This window comes from Zingiber officinale, chromosome 7B (assembly GCF_018446385.1).
Source record: "Zingiber officinale cultivar Zhangliang chromosome 7B, Zo_v1.1, whole genome shotgun sequence".
In the NCBI taxonomy this organism is placed as follows: Eukaryota; Viridiplantae; Streptophyta; class Magnoliopsida; order Zingiberales; family Zingiberaceae; genus Zingiber; species Zingiber officinale.
The window spans coordinates 39,266,310-39,276,946 of record NC_055999.1 but is presented as its reverse complement, the minus strand read 5'-3'; positions in this window follow the sequence as shown (position 1 = coordinate 39,276,946).

The following is a 10,637-nucleotide window of genomic DNA, read 5'->3' as shown; positions in this document are numbered from 1 at the left end:
TCTCTTGTTAAGGAGAAGGCTCCCGCTCCTGCCCCCCCTCCCCCCCACCGAGAGGACCTCGAATAGTCCCTCCACCCCATCGTCACCCTGAATATCGTCCACAAGCAGTACAACATGTGAAAATGCAACAAGAAGCACCAAGAAGATGGTGCACTTATCACAAGACCAGTAGCCATCATATATAGAGAGGACTGTTTTGTTCTGAAGAATAAGAGAGCAAATAGGGATCGTTATCAGAGGCAAAATTATTATCAACAACAATATCCCAGACAGCAAAGTCCACTCAAATTAGAATATCATCCGGTCGAACCTCAGTAAGGTATATCATCAACCCCGGCCGGTACATCTCAAGTGCCTGAGAACGCTCAGCCTGAAGTCGTAACAGCTCGACAAGAAGAAAACAGGAGCAATGCCACCTGAGGCAGCATTAATATGATAGAGGGCGGGCCCACTGATGGAGATTCCAATAGGGTCAGAAAAGCACATGCACGAAGACTCGAGATCCATGCTGTAGGATGTAGCATGGAGAGAGCAGCAGGGCCGGAGATTAGTTTTGGGCCCAGAGATCTTGAAGGGGTGGAAATATCCCATGATGATGCGTTAATCATTAAGGCTGTGATAGCCAATTATACTATTTCCCATACCTTTATAGATACTGGTAGTTCAGTAAATATTATTTTCAACAAAGCTTTTGATCAACTGCAGATTGACCCAAGCGAACTTCAACAAATGGTGACTCCTTTATATAGATTCACTGGTAATGAGGCACAACCACTTGGCCAGATAAAATTGGCCATATCTCTAAGGGAGGAGCCCCTCATGAGAACAAGAAGATCTTACTTCATGGTGGTGGATGCCCCCTCCTCCTATAATGTGATACTGGGTCGACCGACCTTAAATGAGTTTAGGGGGGTCGTTTCTACTTTTTGTTAGAAAATTAAATTTCCTGTGGATGACCAGGTCGGAGAAGTACGTGGTGATCAGAAGACGGCTCGTAAGTGTTATGTGGAGATCATCAAGACTGAAGCCAGTGCCACCTAAAAAATGCAAAAAATAGAGGTTAATGCTATTCAAGAGAAGTCACCTGTCCTGGTTTATGAGGAAAAGGAAGAGGTCCAGATACAGACTGGTTGGCCTGAAGCCACCACCTATGTCACGACCGATCTTGATCCTACTCTGAAAATAGAGTTGATTCAGTGCTTGAAGAAAAATAATGATGTCTTTGCTTGGACGACTAAGGAAGTCACGGGCGTTTCTCCTTCAATAATGGAACATTCTTTACATGTCTTCCTAGATGCTCGGCCCGTTATGCAAAGAAAAAGGAATTTCAATATCGAGTAAAATCAGATCATCAAGGAAGAAGTGGATAAATTGATGGAAGCCGGCTACATCAGGGAGGTGCAATTCCCCATTTAGTTGGCCAATGTTGTCCTAGTCTCTAAACTAGGAAACAAATGGTGGGTGTGTATTGATTTTCGTGATCTTAACAAGGTCTGCCTGAAGGATTATTATCTATTGCCCGGATTGATCAATTAGTGGATTCTATAGCCGGGTGCGAATATATTTCTATGTTGGACGCCTATCAAGGCTATCATCAGGTTCCTCTCGCTAAGGAAGATCAAGAGAAGGTCAGTTTTATAACATCTGAAGGTACTTATTGTTATAATGTTATGTCATTTGGACTAAAAAATGTAGGAGCAACTTATCAAAGGCTTATGAATAAGGTCTTCCAGAAATAGATTGGAAGAAATATGAAAGTATATGTTGATGATATTTTAATTAAGTCTCTTGAGACTACTGATCTCTGCAGGGATGTCGAGGAGCCTTGCAGAACATTAAGACACTATGGGCTCAAGTTGAACCCAAGCAAATGTTTGTTTGGAGCAAATGGTGGAAAGTTCCTAGGTTATCTGGTGTCCGAGCGGGGAATAGAGGCCAACCCAAGCAAAATCAAAGCACTTCAAAACATGGAGCCACCACGCAACATGAGGGAAGCTCAAAGACTCACCGGCCAGATCACTGCCTTGTCTAGATTCATTTCAAGGTCGGTCGATCATAGCTTTCATTTCTTTAAGATACTCCGGAAGGCTAACAAATTCCAATGAGATGAAGAATGTAACAAATCTTTCCAGGAATTAAAAGACTACTTGTCCACCCTTCCAGTGTTGGCTAAACTTGTAGTGGGAGAAACCCTATGGGTATATTTGTCAGCCAATGAAAATGTTGTAGGCTCTGTGTTAGTTAGACAGGAAGGGAAAGAGCAACAACCTGTATATTTTTCTAGCCATTTATTAAAAGGAGTCGAGTGTAGATATACTACACTCGAAAAGTTGGCCTATGCATTAGTGTTAACTGCCCGGAGGTTGCGCCCATATTTTTTTGCACATGCAATTATTGTATTAACCAACAGTACTCTCGGGCGGGTTTTGCTTAACCGAGAGGCATCTGGACGGTCAATCAAATGGACGATCGAACTTAGTGAGTATGATATACAGTATCAACCTCGCTCGGCCATCAAAACACAATCTCTGGCGGATTTCATCATAGAAGTTCAAGGTCCTAAGAAAATAATACTTGGAAAATTTATGTGGATGGATCTTCAACTAGACAAGGTAGTGGAATTGGTATTCTCCTTATATCTCCAAGGGAAGTTAAGCTTCAACTCTCTGTCAGGCTGAATTATAGGGCTACTAATAATGAAGCAGAATATTAAGTATTGATAGCAGGGTTACAAGCCGCTCGACATGTGGGAGCATCCCGGGTGTATATTTATTCTGACTCTCAGTTAGCAGCCCAACAATTATCAGGTAACTTCGAAATCAATAATGATAGACTCAAGTTATATGCTGAGGCATTTGATAAATTGAAGGTTCAGTTTCAAGAAGTAAATATACAAAAGATTCCTTGGTCTGAGAATCAGGCGGCAGATGAATTAGCTAAATTGGTCTATATATGCTATAACACCCTGGAGCTTGGATCGGCCAGTTGAGCAGACATTGTTAGTATCTTGTATTGAAAGACAAGCTGATATAGAGATACAAGGTGATTGGAAAGCACAAATCATATTATATTTGCAGCAAGGTATTCTTCCAATTGATGCAGAACAGACAAGGATATTTAAGAAGAGAGCTTCCTAATACACTATGATAGGGGATCAGCTATATAAAAGGGCTTTCTCTAGACCTTTACTTAAATGTATTGGAACAGAATATATACAATTCATCTTGCAAGAGGCTCATCTGAGCTCATGTGGCAGTCATATTGGAGGAAGATCCTTAGCCCACAGAATTTTACTGGCAGGATATTTTTGGCCTACTTTACATGAAGATGCTGCCAAGCTTGTAAGAACTTGCATTTCCTATTAGAAACATTAGAATATTCTGCATCATCCTAGACAATTATTAAGAACCTCTATAGTTTCTTGCCCCTTTGATCAATGGGGTATGGATATAGTTGGTATATTTCCTATGGCAACTGCACAAAGAAGATTTTTATTAGTGGCAGTAGACTATTTCTCTAAATGGGTAGAAGAAGAACCACTCGCTCAGATTACTGAAGATGCAGTTATTAAATTCTTGTGGAAAAATATTGTTTGTAGATTCAGTATTCCCCATAAATTAGTCTCCGATAATGGAAGGCAATTTCAAGGAGATAAAATCTTAGACTGGTGTAAAAGCTACGGTATCACTCAAGCATTCACCTCTATGGTGTATCCACAGAGCAATGGACAAGCAGAAGTAACCAACAGAGAGATTATCAAAGGTCTAAAAATCAAACTTGATCATGTCGGAGGTAGATGAATTGCCTAGTGTTCTTTGGGCATATCGTACTACACCCCATGTAGCTATAGGGATTACTCCCTTCCAACTAGTTTATGGAGGAGAAGCTGTAATTCCTATAGAGGTGGGAGTAGAATCCGACAGAAGAGGACTATACAACGATGACAATGCAGGTAGACGACTTATGGTGCTAGATTTGATAGAAGAAATTCGAGATAAAGCTACAACTCGTCTTATATCATACTGACAACGAATGAGACAAAATTATAACAGGAGAGTCATTCCAAGATTCTTTCAAGTGGGGGATCTAGTCTGGAAACGTGCCAAACCTGCCGGGGATGTTAGCAAATTAGCACCACAATGGGAAGGACCCTACAAGGTGGAAGAAAAATTGGCATCAGGCTCATATTATCTCCAAGACACAGAAGGAAGAATTCTCGGGCGCCCATGGAGTGCAAATCATTTACAGCCCTACCGAACTTAACAAGCTTAGATTTCTCAAGAAATACAGATATCCTTGAACGAGCGAACTAATGACTCCTCAGCATATTCCAATCACCCAATCATGTGAAGCTTAGCACATCCAAAAGAACAAGTCAAGTTTACTTTAAACAATTTCCCTCCATTCGGTTCTGCAAGAAGATGACAAGTATGCTTGCAATTTATATACTTCATTTAATTTGATAAATACAATGCAGGTCAAGTATCGCCCGAAAAATAAACACGGTTTAAACAACATGGTGATTACCGGGCAAACATTTTTATTTTGCTCAAACGGTCGTCAATTGGGAGCTTTAAGGAATGATCGATCAGGTTTCCTTAAGGAATCTTGAAGACGTTAAACCATCACGAGGTTAGTGAAAGAATTTTTAGTTTCACTCAAGAATAAAGTCGATCGGGAAATCTTTTGAAGTAACTCGGACGGGTCATCTTAGAGGAACCGGAGACTCTAAACTATCATGAATAAAGTCGATCGGGAAAACTATTGAAGTAACCCGGACGGGTCTTCTTGAGAGGAACCAGAGACTCTAAACTATCAAGAGCAAAGTCGATCGAGAAATCTCTTGAAGTAACCCTGACGGGTCTTCTTGAGAGAAACCGAAGACTCTAAACTATCATGAATAAAGTCGATCGGGAAATCTCTTGAACTAACCTAGACAGGTCTTCTTGAGAGGAACTGGAGACTCTAAACTATCATGAATAAAGTCGATCAGGAAATCTCTTGAAGTAACCCAGACGGGTCCACTTAAGAGGAACCGGAGACTCTAAACTATCATGAATAAAGTCGATCGGGAAATCTCTTGAAGTTACCCAGACGGGTCTTCTTGAGAGGAACCAGAGACTCTAAACTATCATGAATAAAGTCGATTGGGAAATCTCTTAAAGTAACCCAGACGGGTCTTCTTGAGAGGAATCGGAGACTCTAAACTATCAAGAGCAAAGTCGATCAAGAAATCTTTTGAAGTAACCCGGACGGGTCTTCTTGAGAGGAACCGGAGACTCTAAACTATCATGAATAAAGTCAATCGGGAAATCTCTTTAAGTAACCCAGATGGGTCTTCTTGAGAGGAACCGGAGACACTAAACTATCATGAACAAAGTCGATCGGAAAATCTCTTGAAGTAACCCGGATGGATCTTCTTGAGAGGAACTGGAGACTCTAAACTATCATGAATAAAGTCGATCGGGAAATCTCTTGAAGTAACCCACATGGGTCCTCTTGAGAGGAACCGGAGACTCGAAACTATCATGAATAAAGTCGATCGGAAAATCTCTTGAATTAACTCAGACGGGTATTCTTGAGAGGAACCGGAGAATCTAAACTATCATGAATAAAGTTGATCGGGAAATCTCTTGAAGTAACCCGGACGGGTCTTCTTGAGAGGAACCAGAGACTCTAAACTATCATGAATAAAGTCGATCGGGAAATCTCTTGAAGTAACCCAGATGGGTCTTCTTTAGAGGAACCGGAAACTCTAAACTATCATGAATAAAGTCGATCGAGAAATCTCTTGAAGTAACCCGGATGAGTCTTCTTGAGAGGAACCGAAGACTCTAAACTATCATGAATAAAGTCGATCGGAAAATCTGTTGAAGTAACCCAGACGGGTCTTCTTGAGAGGAACCGGAGACTCTAAACTATCAAGAATAAAGTCGATCGAGAAATCTCTTGAAGTAACCCGGACGGGTCCTCTAAACTATCATGAATAAAGTCGATCGGAAATCTCTTGAGAAACCCGGACGGGTATTCCTGAGAGGAACCAGAGACTCTAAACTATCATGAATAAAGTCGATCGGGAAATCTCTTGAAGTAACCCAGACGGGTCTTCTTGAGATGAATCGAAGACTCTAAACTATCATGAATAAAGTCGATCGGGAAATCTCTTGAAGTAACCCGGACGGGTCTTCTTGAGAGGAACCGGAGACTCTAAACTATCATGAATAAAGTCGATCGGGAAATCTTTTGAAGTAACCCAGATAAGTCTTCTTGAGAGGAACCGGAGACTCTAAACTATCATGAATAAAGTCGATCGGGAAATCTTTTGAAGTAACCCGGACGGGTCTTCTTGAGAGGAACCGGAGACTCTAAACTATCAAGAGCAAAGTCGATCGAGAAATCTCTTGAAGTAACCCGGACGGGTCTTCTTGAGAGGAACCGGAGACTCTAAACTATCATGAGCAAAGTCGATCGGGAAATCTTTTGAAGTAACCTGGACGAGTCTTCTTGAGAGGAACCGAACACTCTAAACTAATAAGAGCAAAGTCGATCGAGAAATCTTTTGAAGTAACCCGGACGGGTCTTCCTGGGAGGAACCGGAGACTTTGAGCTATCATTAGCAGAATCATGCAAAATTGAGTACCTGATCAAAATATGATAAAACACACGACTCTATTGCCTCAAATTAATCAGTATTATACGCCCGATCGAAAACTCAAAGGTTGAGGAAGTTCTTCATATTAAATCGATTGGGATTACACGCCAGACTAAAGGTTGATGAAATTCTTCATATAAATCATTCGGGATTATATGCCTGGCCTAGATTCAAAATTATCTGGATTTCTTTATAAAGATCACTTGACATTACACTCCCGACCAGGATTCAAAGTTCGAAGGGAATTCTTTATATATATATATAATCCTTCAAAATTACATTCCCCATCAGAAGTCACAATCATATAAAGTTCTCTCTTTAAAATCACTCGGGATTGTACGCTTGACCAAGAATACATAAGCCCTATGGAGTTTTTCATATAAAGTTGCTCGGGATTACACGCCCCTTAGAAACACGGAGCTCTTTGGAATTCCTTATATACAATCAGACCTGAGTAGAGATCAAAAAATTTATGAAAAAGCCTTATCGTTCAGAGCCATATGATCAATTAAGATACCACAACAAAAAGCTTTTGAGTAGGACAGTACTTATTCTCAAGAAGCAGCAGTTAGATAATGAAGGTCAAAAAAAACAGGTAAGTACAAATATTGCAAGTACTTAATTACAAGTCTTTTAATTACAAGTATTTTATAAATGCATAATCATTCTTACTCAAAATGGGTCGTCAAGTTTTCGGGTAATGCCTGGTTAAGTTTGCGACGGTTTATGAATAGAGAGGGGGGTTCTCAAGATAGATAACCACCTTCCCTCAATTGTTGGATAACCCCTGTCACAGAATGATTCAAATCCCCTATGATTCGACAAACTTATTCTTTAACAAATGCTGGAGACTTTAGATAAGTTAAGCGCCTATTGTTGGGTTCTTCGGGCCGCGAAAACCGCTTTTTCGCGTCGCGGAAACCCCGAGTCACCCAAAGCCATGGATCTCGTGCAAAGATTCGTAAACAAAATTTTCGAAAAACCTTTTCTTGTACGAGTTTGTAAAAACTTTAGATCTACACTAAAGTTAAGATCATTACCCTTGTAGCGAAGCCCTTCGCATTCCCGCTTGTCCAAGATGTCTCCGAATCTCTAGTTGTCAAAGTAGACAACCTCTATATGTATCCACACAGACACAAGTAGAAGGAGATGACCAAAACACAAGGTGTGCTAGCACCAATGGAGTGTTCGGCCAAGGAATGGGAGAAGGAGAAGAGAGAGAACCCAAGGGAGAAGAAGAGTGAATGAATCAATGAGAGGAAATTCAAAAAACCCCTTAGCCATCAAGTGGCCGGCCACCCTAGCAGGTGTAACCCCCACATTAATTCCAATTAATGTGGAGACCATTAAGAGTTGTAACCCCCATGAGGTGGCACTCTAGGATGATGTGGATCAACACTATTGGTCCACATCTTGCCTCCTCACTAAATGACATGGCAACAAGTGTAACCTCATCATTTAATGTGGGCCGGCCACATTAAATGCTATGGAGGCTTGTAACCTCCATGAGGTGGCACACATTGATGATGTGGAGCAATCCTATTGGCCCACATCTTGCCAACTCACTAGTGATGTGGCAAAAAGTCAAGTCAAACATGACTTTTTCTCTTCCTCTCAAATCAAGTCAAACTTGATCAAATCTCTCTCATGGTTGATCTAATCCAACCATATGATTCAAGTCAACTTAATATAATGAATCTAATTTATTAAATTAAGTTGATTTAATGAGTCATAATCTAAATTAGACTCATTGAATACATGAATCAACTTGAGTCCAACTCAATTAGCCCAATTTGGATTACTCTTAATCCAATATGATTCATCAAATGAATCTAATCCTCTTGGTTCATCATATGAACCAAATCTCCATCTAATTGTCCTTAGTGTGTGACCCTATAGGTTCTTGTAACGTTGGTAATGCCCTAAACCCATTTAGGAGCATAAGTAATGAGCGGTATCTAGCAACACATCATTACTACCCAAGTTACAAGAATGTCGAGATCCGACATCACCTTGTGACTACCAATTGTGACTCCTCACAAAACATTTCAAATGTCCTTCTATCCTTGACATCTAGATTGATCAATATGAGGTATAGATCGTGTCATCCTCTAATCAATCTAAATCTTGAACTCCAAGTAGACTCACTCGATCAAATGAGCTCAACATCTCATGTTGACTCATTTGGGCATGGCCATGCACTTAGTGGTCTCACTCTATCAAGAATACCGATGTCGCTCCCGTAATATGGGAGGGATAGATCCCATCTACATCACTCACATCCCTCTACATAATTCGTTATATACCCAGTAATTGCCTTTATAGTCCACCCAGTTACGGGTGACGTTTGACGAAACCAAAGTACATAACTCCTTATGTAGGGATCCATGGTGACTTCAGGTCAAAGGACTAATAGTCATACTAATAGCCACATGAGAAAGTATATGACACTCATATAACGATCCATGATACTTTCTCATGGCGGGTCATTCAGTATACATTCTCTAATGCATACCCATGTGTCAGCTTGATATCTCTATATTCATGACTTGTGAGATTAAGTCATCGAGCTGACCTACATGCTAGTCTTATTGTATTAACATTGTCCCTGAATGTTAATACTCGACTAGGAATGATTTAGAGTAGTGTTCCTTATATCATCTCACTATCGATTCAACCAATCGATTGATATAGGTAAGAACCTTTCTACTCTAGGACGTTACTATACTTATTTTATCTGGCACTAATACAAATAAGCATAATAACCAAAAACCAAATGCCTTAATATATATACATGAATATGATATACATGAGTCCATACAATCATCAAATGATTGGCTCTAGGGCTCTAACTAACACCTATCTTCCCTTTGGTCTTCCTCCTACTCCTTATAACCTTGAAATTCAGCTTGTAGTTTAGTATTTTGATCTTTGAGAGTGTCTCTCTCCAGTTAAAACCGTTCTAGTTCCTTTTGGAGTGAGGATATCTCTGCATCTTGAGCTTTTCTTTGTTCTTGCTCTTATAGAAGAGCAAACTCTTTTGAGGCTGAATCTTAGGCCTGATCAAAGAGAAAGATATTATGAAGCCTCTCCACTTTTTCTAAAACAATATTCTTATGAGAAACATCTAAAATAGCTTTGTCTTTCAAAGCAGTTTCCAACTGGAGGATGGAATTTAACCGATCCACCTGTAGCTCCAGGGTTTTTCTTTCAAGCTCTTTATTTTTCAATAACTGTTGCTAATGTTACGATTTCTTTTTCATAGCCTCTATTTGTTCAGTCTGTGAAGCTATCTTCTCTCGTAATTGAGTAAGCTCAAGGTGGGAAGGAGGAAGATTGGCTTTCAGTGCCTCTACTTGAGCTTTTTACTTGCTATTGTCCCTTTCTAGGGCAATGAGCAGCTGGTCTAGATGAAGACTTGAGGCAAGGAACTAAAATAATACTACAGTTAGTGGAAAATAATAATACGTCAACAATACATAATGAAAAACACTTATGGTAACCGCTTGACGACTATGGCTATCAATGCGGTTTGAAATACTGGTGCCCCTTAATAGCTCTTGGCTATGTAGCCAAGGCTCAGCCAATGGGCCTTGTAGCTGTAGAAAACCATAACCAGGAGGATCTGAAGATTGTCCCATTTTAGAAGGCATACCTATAGCTTGTCTAAACAGAGGTGGAGGGACAGAAGGTGAAGGAGGTTCGGTGGAAGAAGAAGAAGGAAGAGAAGGATAGGAAGTGGTAGAAATGGGAACAACCGAGGAAGAGCTAGAGGGGATGGAAGATGGCAAAGCAATGAAAGTGGATTCAATTGTTGGGGCATGGATAGTTGATGGTCCTGGACTCGGAGAAGATCTCCTGCAAGGGGTTCTTTTAGCTCGTGGTCCAGAAGTCAGAGGAAGTAAGGCCAAGGGAAGGGGTTGAGAGGATGTAGAAGTAGTAGTAGCCATCTGAGAAGCAGAAGTAGTTGAAACAACAACAGAAG